Here is a 13,448-nt window from a genome sequence, read left to right as displayed (position 1 = left end):
GAGCGTGAGCTGGAAGACTGGAAGACACCACTAAAACATCCTCGGTGCAAAGACACAGCGTAAACCTTTCACCTGACTAAAATGCACCAAATATGTCCACCTCTTGTTGTGTACACCAGTTTTTATTAAACAATAACAAAGCCCTACTAACTGGGTGACAAATACACTGAAGCTACCCACTTCAAAATGAAAGCCTCTGGCTGGTTAGCAGTTGAAAAGCTTTTAATGTGAAGGAGCACATAAAGCACACATACTGTAGCAATGTAGGCATGAAAATAATCTCCAAACCAGAGATTCTGTCAGAATCAAGTTGCAAGTATTGCGAACTTTAAAAACTACACTTTCGCTATGGTCATCAGCACAGCCACACAGATAATGAGCCAGTTTAGCATAAGGCAGAGCTTTAGTTTGAAGGAGGACACCGTCCAAGGTTGGCCCCCAATAAATCATGCTGCCAAACATGACCACGATACCATGGGGTTGTTTATCCACTGTTGTGGCTGCAGTGGAAATGCATGTATTCACTCCTTGGTGAAGCATAACAGTATTACGGCTGGCTATACCAATGGTACGTTAAAGTAACAAGCAGGTATCCCCTGGAAAATGTCAGGCCAGCTGGAAAATGTACAGTATTTTTGTCATAATCACATGTTAGGGCAGCTGATTGTACACTACTGTGTTTTAATGATGTGGAATAAAGGCATAAGTGAGAGATGCAACCAGAAAAGGGGTACAACCATATAATTACAATACATACAATACATTTTGACAGGTTTTTACATATTATAAAGTAAGCAGGATAACATGATAAGTAGTAATGGCCTAGTGGTTTTCATGCCACTGTATCATGTAGTGTCAGGAGAAAGTGATGGCTGCAGGACATGAAGGAGCAGCTGAGGGGGAGGCAGCAGAAAGTCAGCATGATATGGATGAACAGCAGTGGGATGCACCACAATCTTCTGTTGATGTCAAGAATATATTATTTTTGTTTTGTTGAATAAATTAAAAAGGAAAAACTTACAATGGAAATAAATCTGAACCATAATTGGAGCAAACGCAGAAACCACTCGGCACTAGTACATATATCATACTTAAATGACCATATCTCTTTCTCAATTATTTTTGAATAACCCATAACAGGAAGCTGAGAAGTAAACCTACATGCAGTGCAGTGAGTAGATAATGCATTCAGCTGCATCTAATGTCAACAGAGCCTGGTGGTCTGCTAAACCTCTCATTTTCTCTAATTCAGAGCGGGTGAGGCACAGATCTCAGAGGTTCTAATCCTAATGCCTTAGTCATCTCATGACCGCATTCTAAATCTCTAAACCCTCGCTGAGCTCAGTCCATGTGGGTGCCCCGACCACTCTGCACCGCCTGCTTAGCATCAACAATGCCCTATCCATGTCACAAGGCACACTGCTCTGCACAATAGGAACCACTTAGCCACATGGTCTTAAACACACGCAGCTGTTGCCAAACAAAAGAATGTTTTTGACTTTTTGAAAATCTTTCACCTCAGTGGGTGACTTTTACCCCTGCTAATCGCAGCCTGCTAATGGCTGCGGTTGTCACGGGGTTTGTCTTGAACCTTTCACACATAACGGAAGGACTAATCCCTCCACAGAAAAATAAAATCCAAAAAGGGAATGTTTAGAATTATAAAGCATGTGGTCACTTTTGTGTATTTATCAGGATGAACAATGCAGCTGAAAAAAGAAAAACATAAGGAGATGTTTTAGTAAATGAATACAGTGTGCTTGAGGAAGGGTTCAGAGGACTTGGAATATACAATAACTAATGATTGAGCTACTATGCATTGCCATTTGCCACTTGGCTGCAATGTAGGGATGTCACGATACCAGTAATTTTGTTGTTGGCAATAATACCAATGAAATTCCATGATTCTCGATACCAAATTCATGACGGTGTGAAAATATTCATTTAAAAAGTCAGCGTCAACTATTTTGAAAGACTGAGCAGTAATGATGTTAGCCTACAAATTTAGCACACTGGCTTTTGGTTGTCTTTAACTATAATGACTGATATAAAAGACAGAGTGCACTCCTTTTTTATTGAAATTGGTCTTTTATGAGCCAACACAGCCCTGTGAGTAGCATTCAGGTGAATATGTCAGTGATTCTTTAAAAAGCAGTAGAACCACAGTCAGGGACTATCTGAAAGCCTAAACCCAAAGCGCATCTTTGACCTCAGCCCCGTGTACTGAAGATACTGAAGCACTAAAACTTTCTAATACAATAGTCTACATCAGAAAGCAGTTAAAAGAAAGCAACCTATCACATGGTTAGAAAGAAACTGAATTCATATAGTGATACTAGCCATTTAACATACAAAGTTTTGGCATACGGGTAGATGGTGTTAAGTAAGGGACATTTGGGTACAATGTTAGTAATGATAATGTGACAATATTTAGGCATTTAGTTAGAGCTTTTTACATCAAACAGTCTGGTCAGAGGAAGGATCTATGTGGGAGGTTAACAAGTCACATCTGCACGGGGGATTCCTTTCCATTCACAACATGACACGCTTAAATGTAATACTATAGTTTTAAATCAAGTGATTTCTGAGAAAGTTTGTGGTCGCTACCCATATTTATAGTTTTATAAATTAAAGGCAAACATGTATACATGTAACACTGTGTAATGTATGTGTATGTCACTTAATCTCTAGTATGTACATTAACCAGGACAGGCAGTATATTTCAACTTGTCATCATTGTACACGCAAGATAAATTCGGTTGAAAATGATGTTTCCAGCTAATTCACATATTCTTACAATTCTGGGGGTGAATAAATGGTGTGTAAATGCATCAGTAGCAATGTTGTGTATTAGACAGTAATGGTGAGAAACATGGCAGAGTATAACTTTCAGAAAGTTTGGTCTACACTGTTGTTTGCACTGCTGCAGTGTACCACAGTGTTTAAAGCATGGCTCAAGGGAATTTCTGCTGTGGTGACAGGCACCACAGATGTAATGCCAGCCACCCTCTAGTCAAGAGCTCACAGCTGGAACACACCCAGTCAGACTCAAGTCACAATAAACAAATAAATATTGCAAATGCCCTAAATTCAACTTTCAAATTGAGTCTTATTGCTTCAGCTTTTTTTTTTTTTACTTTTTCAATAAACTTCCCATTACAAAGTAAACTAACAACTGGTCAAAGGCCAAGATACATATCATTTTTCTTCAAGCAGGTTTTAGCTAACAGCACATAGTGTCCCAGTGGCAGTGCCACTAAATACCTTTCACGACAGGAAAAAAATAAACAAATGTTGACTAGCTAGTTACAATATGTGATACGTGATCTACAGTTAATTAAGGAAGAGTATGAAATCCAATGCTTCACTGGCTTTACTCCTTGGCTTCTATACAATACCTCAAGTCTCTGTAAGCTTATTAACTGCGACTTACTGTCCCAACATTCCTTATGCTAATTTGTTTTAAGAAAATCCATACCTACATATGCATTTTATCCTTGAAATACTGCCTTTGTTTAAGCTCTCACTAGACTGATAGCTGACAGTTATCATGACGGTGAACCCCAAAGTTTGTCAGGCATCTGCACTGTACCAGGGAGTTATCCCTGATAAACCAAATGTTTTATTCCATAATGGATAAAGTAACACAGAATGCCACTCTGTTGTCGTACGTGGACATCATGCCAGTTAAATGTCAAAGACCTAATGTGGATAAACCAGTGAAATACCAAACAAGGGATCTGACTGTCAACATCTGAATGAGACAGGAAAAATACCTTTCTCATCATGATTATGTCGTGGAAAATTCTTTTTTTTTTCAATTTCATTTCAGATTGCTTTTCATTTGTATGAATTGCTTTGGGCTTTCTGTCTGTTCAGAAAACACCACCTTGTGTACATCATCGTCCATCGCGACATTTTACTGTGGATATTGTCATGCACCAATTCAGTGGACATCGCCCAACTGGAATTGCAGAGGTGAGATGAGGATTTGAACAAAGAACTGACAGCAAAGACACTGGTAAAGTAAGCACTGAATGCAGAACAATCACATTGCACATATATTTCAATAGTTAATTTGTTTTTTCACATATAATAAGTAGACTGACACGCAAAACTTTTGACAAATTCATAATTGACAGTAATTAGGGGAGCAATAAGAGGGCAGAGATGCAGACAATTTGAGACTGATTGATGAGAAGGAAAAGATCCACCACTCAAGATTAGTGTGATTATATCAAACTTCAAACTACACTGACACCATTCCCCTGATGCAGACATCAGATCATCTGTCAATCTCTTGCACCATACCTGTGTCTTTGACTCATTTCTATGTCCACTGCAGCCTGTGATACGGGTTCAGTACTAATGGTTCCCATTCGCACATTTCACTCCACTACAGGGGACGACGATGAAATAGAGTTTATTACCTCTGATATCTGACACTGAGCTGCTGATCTGATAATGGCGTTCTTGCTGAGCAGAACCCGCCCTCCCCCACATGGAAACAGAGAGCGGGAAGGCGGTAAGTCATAACACAGGCTTGCAACCTACAGCATCTCCTCTGAATCTGTGAAAGAGCATCATTGGAAATGAAAACACCAGGAGGAAGGTGAAAAGAAAGAAAAAGCATTTCACAACTGCTCCTCTTCCTGTGCACTTGGGCCCAAATCATTTCAGGCATCACTACCCACGAGTCTCTTATCAAATAATATTGAAATGGTTACCCTGAGGTGTCCATTGTGCATATGAATAAAGTCATATTTGCTGAATGATAAGTAAGTTATGTTAGTAATGCACTGTGGGGAAAATATTCTTTATCCTATGATGAAATCCCATTTTGTAACTCATCCTGATTTTTCACTCTTTGAAACCTGAGAGCAAAAATTCTAAAAGTGCTCTACAGTGCTGACCTGTCATCCTTTATCTAATTACTTCCCTGACCTTAAAGTCTTGCCTGCTTTTTGGTGAAATCTTGGTGTTTCAATGTGTTTGACAGATCTGGATAATATCAAGCCAAAGTTAATGCTGCTCTAAGCAAGCAGATAATGAATGTTTGTGCTTTCCTTCGTGTGTTTTTGTATTTGTATTTTTAAATGCAAATACACCCTCCTGATCCATTTTTAAACATTTAACCAATGAGCTTGAAGGTGAGTGAGAAAGACAGGGGAGGGAAGCTGGAACATATCCAAAGACAGACAGACAAATGCAATATCTCAGTGTTTTCTCTAGGATTTTTAAGCAGCTGGGGGAGCTACAGGAGCTGGGGGAGGTGGGGCAGCCCCACCCCCCCATTTTCTTTTTTCTTTTTTTTTGCAAGGAGCACAACATAAGTTGAAAAACAGTGTATTGAGACCTTTAGAGCCACAATCAAATATTTGTCAAAATGTACACTTTTCATTTAATATTTTTTTTTCTGGGTTTATTTAATAATTATGTAATTATGACAGACATTACAATGTTGATACTGATACTAAACAAATACAGAAGGTCATGGTTCAAAACTATAGTTTATAAGCTTAAATCACTGATATGATAAGACAGAAAGTTCAGCTGGGAGAATGCCCCCTAGCAGTGATATGGATGTAAAGAAGACATATCACTCTGTTTCTATGAACGAAGGAAACACTCTTCATCTGTTCATCTGTGGTTGTACAGTGATGTGAGAGAGTGGAACCTCACAAACCATCTTTGACAAGTGCTAACGGTGTGTAGCGAGCACACAAACCGACAACAGCTAAGTTTAATTAAGTCCTTACATCAGGTTACGAACAGAACATTACTGACATTAGTTAGTGACTGATACAACGTACCACTGGTATCATTTGTTATTTTAACCAGACAGAGGGCTGCTCAGCACCGGCTAAAATGAGTAACTGCAGCTGAGGTTTTCTACACTGCCTTGCTAAAGAGTATTAGCGTCGGACCTTAGTCAACCTGTGCATCTTTCCAATCTTATTTCTCCTCTCTGTCATTTCTGTTATTTCTCATCTCTCCCTCTTGTTGGGCACATGGGTGAGTCTCCAAGTCCTGTATCCTTCACTTCAAATTGAAAGCCCTCTGCAAAATCATGTGATTGTGACTTCAAAAATGTATAGAGTAGAAACACTGCAGAGAATATCACTCTTCCTTTACCTGGCAGTGCCTTATGTTACACATTTTAGCATTAAACAATACAATAAGCCTAAAATTATCCCATATTTTAACTCCCAGGATTGTTTTCTGCCTTAATTGCTCAAGGGCTGCAAAATTAGTACACTCTTATTTGTTACACCACCAGAATGCTTCTTGTGAGAAGCGCTGATGCAACAGACAAGATTAGTCAGTCATGGGAGTGTTGCAGGCTTTGTTAATTACCGTTTTATCACATACGCGCGCGCATGCGCGTGCATGCACACACGCACACACGCGCGCGCGCGCACACACATACACACACACACACATATCTGGTGTGAGCGCATATAATGAAGAGGTGAAGACTAAATGAAAGCAAACTGCTCACCCAAAGCGATAGGAGCATGAGGTGGCTTGAGCTGTGTCATTGTTGACTGCTGAGCATTGTATTTCAATACTGAAAGATAATGCTGAGGTGGAATAACACGGGAAGCCATCCAGTTCCCTTACAAGCCAGCCCCATCTGATACAACCTGCTATGTCTAGTTGAGGCCTGCAACAAAGTGAGATGATTAGTCTCTTTTAGACTACCACCTGTATGTGCCACACCCTGCAGGCTTTCCTCTCTATGCTTTGGTGTGAACAAGGGACTTCATTACTTCTAACGGTAATTCACCACTGCCTAATTTATCCCCTCTGGTCCACTTTTTTTTATAGTCTTTTTAGTTCGCCCTATTAATACTTAAAGAGAGGATGCCTCGAGCTGCCTGTCTTCCATCATGACAGTAAAAATGGCATATATCTTTTACCAGTCCTGAAGCTCATACCAGTGGTAAAGACCTCACATTTATCAAGCTGCAAATACCAAAGCTGCAGTGCCAAAGTACCTTCATATGTAGTTCTTCTATTGGCCTGAAAAAATACTCAAAGAAAGTTCAGGATCTCAATGCCAATTCCACACCATCTAATACTTGTCTTGGTGGCCATTTTGAAAATGGCTGTGAACCCAGTATTAAAACCTCCGCTCACAAACCTACAGATGTTACAGATACTACATCCATATTTTTGTACAGTCTATGGTAACTACAATGCAACAGGAGGGGTTGAAATGGATTGAGTTTTCTATCAAGGCTTTAGATATGAAACTCTTTGAGATAAAAATGAATCAGCAACTACTCTAATTGATTAAGTAATTGAAAAAGTGTAAAAAAGAAATTCTTCAAGCAAAAATGCCAAACATCCCTCAGTTCTGGCTCCTTCAATGTGAGAATTTGCTGCAGTGTTTTCAGCTTTTCAGCATAAACTGAATATCTGTGGGTTTTGGACTGATAGTTGCAGCCATCACCTTGGGCACTGAAGTGAATTTTTCACTAGAAAGAGTAATCGACAGATTAATCAACTAATTAATCTTAAGTAACATTACGGATGTGCTTCTAAATGACAAGGTGCACAGAAAAAAAAATGGGACACATGCATGCTGACACACATGTGAACATATGGTGCAGAAGCCATTTGAAGCTGACTGTCTAACATCCAGGGACAGGTGTCTAATTACGCACTATCAGCGTAGCGATGCCTGTTAGTTTATAATGAAGCATCTAGACAACCTGTGGATTGTTCCACAAATGTTAAAGCATCAACTCATCTGCAGTTTTCCAACAAGTCCTTACTTCTGACTTTTCTACACTGGTGTGGATAGCTAAAAGGGCCACTTGAAAAAAAATTTAACAGCAGTAATATTAAAGTAGATTGGCAGAAAAATTTTCACTCAAGGTCCACTTACCAGCTTCCTATGGGGCTTTTATACCTTTTATCTTACAGTAGCAAAAGTCATCTGATAGTACTGTCCACACAGAAAACCTTTCTACTTGTAGTAATAGCAAGAGAAGCTCAGATGTCACTCATAACATTAATAATGAGGTCCATTTCATTTAAGTGTCACTGTTGGACAAGCCACTAGAACTGACACACCTAAATGGAGTGCAGCTGCCATTAATGTTATTAACTACTTACCACTAATGTTATTAATTAATGAATACCCTATGGGCTGATAGTTGTAGGATTTTTCTGTTAGCACGGATGTTTTGTTAATGGGAACGTGAGGTCTCAAGAGAGTCCAAACTGTCACGGTCAAATTAACTTGCTTTAAACGTGATTGCTCTGCAGGGCTCTACAGCTGTTTGTGGTACAATGTTAATACCAAAATGGACAACAACATTAAATCGTAAGCTATAGGTGGCTATATTATCATACTATTGTGGCATGTAAAAGAAATAATGTTTCTGCTTCCAATTTATCTCAGACACCTGTAGGGTCCCAAAAGCCAAGTGAACCACTTGTCTCCATTGTGACGTTCAGGTTTCAAAAGTCTAAAAAGAGCACATTTCAGGAGCAAATCAACCTTGTAACGTCTCTCTTTAGTGTGCTGCTGAGAGCCTGTGAAAGGAGAGTGCCAGTGAATGAAGTTTTGAGGGGGCATGCATTACCTCCTGCAGCGCGATACTGCTCACACTCGCGAGGGTAGTTATCGCATGGCAATCGTGCTCTCCATAAAGTGCTGTGGTTGATATGCACAAGAGGCGGGATACAAAGTCAACTAATAACAAATGCATCTGTCGACGCTCAGCCAGTCAACTGATACATTCATTAGGTTTCCTCACCAAAAAAAATAAACTATTTCGGCTCAAATACAAATCAAAAGCTGATTGAAATGTTTAAAAAAGAAAAAAAAAAAAACAGGCAATCAGCGTTAGAATCTCCGAGGTCTGACAAACCCATAACTGCATTTTCACGTTCAACCACATGCATTAATGGGATCTCATCCTCAGATAATCCAAAGTGAACGCTGATGCGCTCAGTCAGTGTTTGAAAACTTCACCCTCCAGAGATTAGCAGCCCAGATCAGGGCAGAGTTGAGGTGAAACACTGCGCCTTGCCAATGGATTACTCATCTCACGGCAGGGAATCGACATGATACGGTGAAAATATTGGCAATGCAAGCCTCCCTAAACAAGCGCCTGTTTTACGGTCAAAGAGACAATTACTCAGTGACAGCATTGATGGGGGTTAGGTGTGCGTATCACATATAGTGAGCAATGCGCGTACGAGTAATAACGATAGTGGTCCAGAGAACTGAAATAACGTCTTACCATGTTTTGGCTCCAGAAGCACTCAACAAAAATCCTTTTAGGCGGGCAGCGGAGCCACAGATACCGGCTGGCAGGGCAGCTACAGCCTGCTCACACGGGCACATCAGTACTCTGCTGCCCCAGTGTCTTTAGCCCGACACAGCAAGAGGCAGCAACACTTTACCGGAGGACTGTATCCCGGGTCTAATGCGAGCAAACTGCAGGGTGCAGCCCTGTTCAAGGCCCCCCCCCCCCTCCCCTCCCCTCTCCTCTCCTCTCCTCTCTCCTCTCTCTCTCTCTCTCTCTCTCTCTCTGTCTTTCTCTTTCTCTCTCTCTCTCTCTCTCTCTGTGGCCATGACGTGCAAAGCAGGTAATCTTATTACACCGGTCAGTAAAGGTGAGCCGGATAAAGCTCCGTTGCCCCTCCTCCCACCTCATATCTGCTAGATATGCACCTGACCAGCACCCCCCCCCCCCCCCCAGAGACAGATGGATTACATTCAACAGGATATCATTCCTATGGCATAAACAGGAAGGAAAAGAGTCACCAAACCCACTGGTGAAGGTCAAACAAATCCATAACTTATTACAGCGTGAGGTCTGCAAAGTCACTCTCTCACCACAGTTTCTGACTGAAGGTCAACAAAAAGCCATTAACTGTCAGTTGTCAATTATTTCAGAGTCAAATCCATTAGTCTGCTCTGTCTGCACCGATTGGAGTGGAGCTGAGAAATAATACCAGTGAAGGCAGTTAGCTATGATTCACTTGTCACTTTGCAACAATCACTGGCCTTTCTTCCCTCCAGCTCAACCAACAACAAAAAGCCTCCCATTATAGTCTAATTAGCTGCAGTGCTGAATAAGTCCTGACTTATGGTTGCAGGGAATATTCAATACAACAACTTCTACACAACAGACACAGCTGGGGGTCATGTTCACAAAAGACATGTTAACAGTGAAAAAATTTCAGACATTTCTTCTGACGATATAAAAATACCTTTCCCAAGCAGCAGGTGCATTTTGGTGAGATATGAACTTGCTAGCATCGATTAAGACTTTTAACAAAAGCAGACACTGAAATACGAAGACATAATAACTGAAGTTGCATTCAAAAAAGGGAACATGACAACATTCAGACCATGGAAATTCAAATGAAATGGAAATTAAACTGACACTCTTGAATTTAAGCATCATCAAAATCATATTATAAGTTACGAACCAAGCTGAACAGATTGATGGGTTAAATACAAATACAGCTGCAGAGTGGATACTTATAATACAGTAATGCTACGTTAAAGCTAATAAAGCAAGAGAATAGCTGTAATAAGTTCAATAGTGTCCTGTTGTCATTTGTAAAATATTTTGGGAGAGGAGTTGGAGTCTGGATCTGCTGTGGCAGGAAGCTTAGAAAGTGAGTAAGACATATCCTTTGTCTCCATGATGAACAAAATAGTGAAGTTCAGGGGCACTTTTCAATCAACAGCAGCACTTAAGAGTTTGGGTTAACCTGCAAAATGTCACCGAAAAAACATAAAATAAAACAATCATGAGTGATGAAAGACACTGGTGGATAAGAGATGAGAGATGAATAGTGTCAATTATAGGGTATGAGGGCTAAATAACGTGGACAAAAAAGGTTGAGAGCCCTGCTCTAAATAATACTACTGACATGTATAATTCAGAGAGGAATGGATGTTCATTCTTGGCCTTTGGGAACAGTAACAATCTGAACACAAAGGTCCACTCACTGACATTTGGAGCTTTAAACTCTCAGTCTTCATTGAATGAATGAGCTCAGATTATTTTTTATATATGTATAATTTAGGACTATGGTCTCATTAGAGAGTGTTTCATGTTAGTTTGTGTTTGAGCCTGGTAGAGGTAACAACTACCTTTTCAGAAGAATGAAGCTGCATTTTTTAAATTTCATTAGTGTTAGGTGATTTGTAATTTCAAAGACATGCAGCACATTTTTAACACATCCATTATAAAAGGAAAGACGACAAGACAACTGCATATTTAGTCTGTCTATTATTCATGGAAATGCCAAATCAAAATTTGTACAAAAATAGCTTTCTAACTGGCATGCATAGGCCCTGGATGAGCATGAAGAGCTAATCCGGGTTAAGTCATCACTACCTCCACTTGGCCTAGCTTGTTTTTGGTATGAGGAAGGCTTTGAGCAAAGGCTCTCTAATAATCAGCCCCTGCCACGGTACTAATTCTCCCTCTCATCTCGTCTCTGTTGCTGCAGAGAAAACGAGAGGCCAGGGTTCAGGCAGGAGTGAAGACACTCCACAGAGAAGGGTGATTAAGGGATACGCTGCTCTTGGGAAAAAGTCTCCTCTCAGTGCCCCAAAGAAGTCTTCTTAGTTAGAAAGCACCAAACTGACAGCATATCCAGGTTCATGCTTCTGTGTGCACATATGGGTTATTTGCATTGAGGTGTTTTGTATGAATGATCTGTCTGAGCTCATATGTTACTTAAAAAAGAGAAAGGAATCAGTGAGTAAAAAACACTCATTACAGGCACTTGTTTAATAAGGTTTTGAAACTAGCTATTAATAGGCCTTTCACTCTTCATTATTCTATTATTCATAATATCACTCTTCAAATATCTGCAGTGTGTGTACCCAGCCTAATACTGTTTATGTAAAAGGGAGTATGGGAACAAGCTTTTTTATATTAGAAAGGATCAGTTTCTGTGGCCTGAGTCGGATGAGTAGTAACTAATTCAACTAAGACTTCCATAGCTTTCTTTCTTTAAAACTAATTATACATGCACAAAATACTTTTAACCAGGAGCAGTTAAGTTTACTTTGAGGTGCCATGTATTCTTCTGAGAACACTCAGAGTTGTATCAGTGTTTGTGCCTTTTCCTGTACAACCAGGGATGCCTGAGGGTCCCTTTATGAATGATGCACACTACTTATTTGTATTCAGTTGAGGGTTCAATCACTGAGCAGCCAAGTCTTCTTCAGGGAAAATCATTCCTATTAGTGATGGTGCATTAATACAACACCTTCAGTCATTTCTTAAAAGCTCAAGAAACTGATTTTGCCTAGCAGATGTAAAAACTCCCTGCAGTGACAGACAGCAATGGTTTAATTATTCTCAATGAATACCTTCTTTTCTCACGTTCGGGGACTGCAGAAAGTGTTGATTCATTTTTATTTTTTATTTTTGGGTAGAAGGTGCGTTGTTTACCTACTGAATTTTGCCGACACATTAAATTGGTTTTGGGGGTCATTAAAATGTTTGAATATGAGTTGTTTTCAAAGAGCGACTGGATATTGTCAGACTTGAATAGACGCTGTTTGGGTAATTGGTTGCACAGCATCTGCAGCATACTTTAGCACTATTGGTTTATTCCATAAATGTGAGATTCAAACAACCTTCCAGTCAAAGGAAAGGAGTTGCAAGTGAACTGATGCTTCCTTGTCATTTGAGGAAAAGTTAACAGGTGGTCTGTTCTTCTTTTTGAGCTCTTTGATTAATTGTTCCATTGATTCATTCAGAGGCTTGTTTTTAAGAGAGCGTGGCCATACTTGGATGAGCAGAAAATGAACACAATTCTTTGGATGCCTTCTTTCTAAAATCTCTTTGATACTGCTTTGTCTCTTTAAGGTGAGCTCTTAAAGCATATTGTCAACAAACTTATCAAAGAAACACCAGTGGTGCTACATGCCCTGTGAGAAAGAAAAATCAAGAGCAAGAAGACAGTGGCACAACTAAAAACGCATGCTTCATCTTGAATATTGTTTTTCACTTGGGACAAATTGAACAATTCTTCTTGTTGAAGCGTCATTTCCCTGGACTGTGTGTACGCACTCAGCTGTTCAGTCCTAAAATCCTCTGCCTGTGAGCTCCCTGTAGGCAATCCCATGGGACTCTGTACACGCGCATACAAGTACACATGCACTTACATACACACATTCACAGATAAATAGATATCTAAAACTGCAAAACAGCTGAGAGGCTCACATCTTAGCCGTGCAATTGAACAGCAATTTGAAATAAGCGGTAGATCATTTATTCTGTGATTTTAGCGGTTCATGTTGCCAATATAATATTAACAAAAGAATAAGGAAACCCCCAAATTTTCCTCTCTCTTCTCTCTCTTTGTACCATCTATACTGCACCAAGTACCACAGGTTCAAATTGAGAGATGAGAGGACAGCTTCCAGATGTGCTGATGTGTCACAC

This window comes from Seriola dumerili, unplaced genomic scaffold (assembly GCF_002260705.1).
Source record: "Seriola dumerili isolate Sdu_G_001 unplaced genomic scaffold, Sdu_1.0 BDQW01000478.1, whole genome shotgun sequence".
NCBI lineage: Eukaryota > Metazoa > Chordata > Actinopteri > Carangiformes > Carangidae > Seriola > Seriola dumerili.
Note: the sequence above shows the minus strand (reverse complement) of the source record.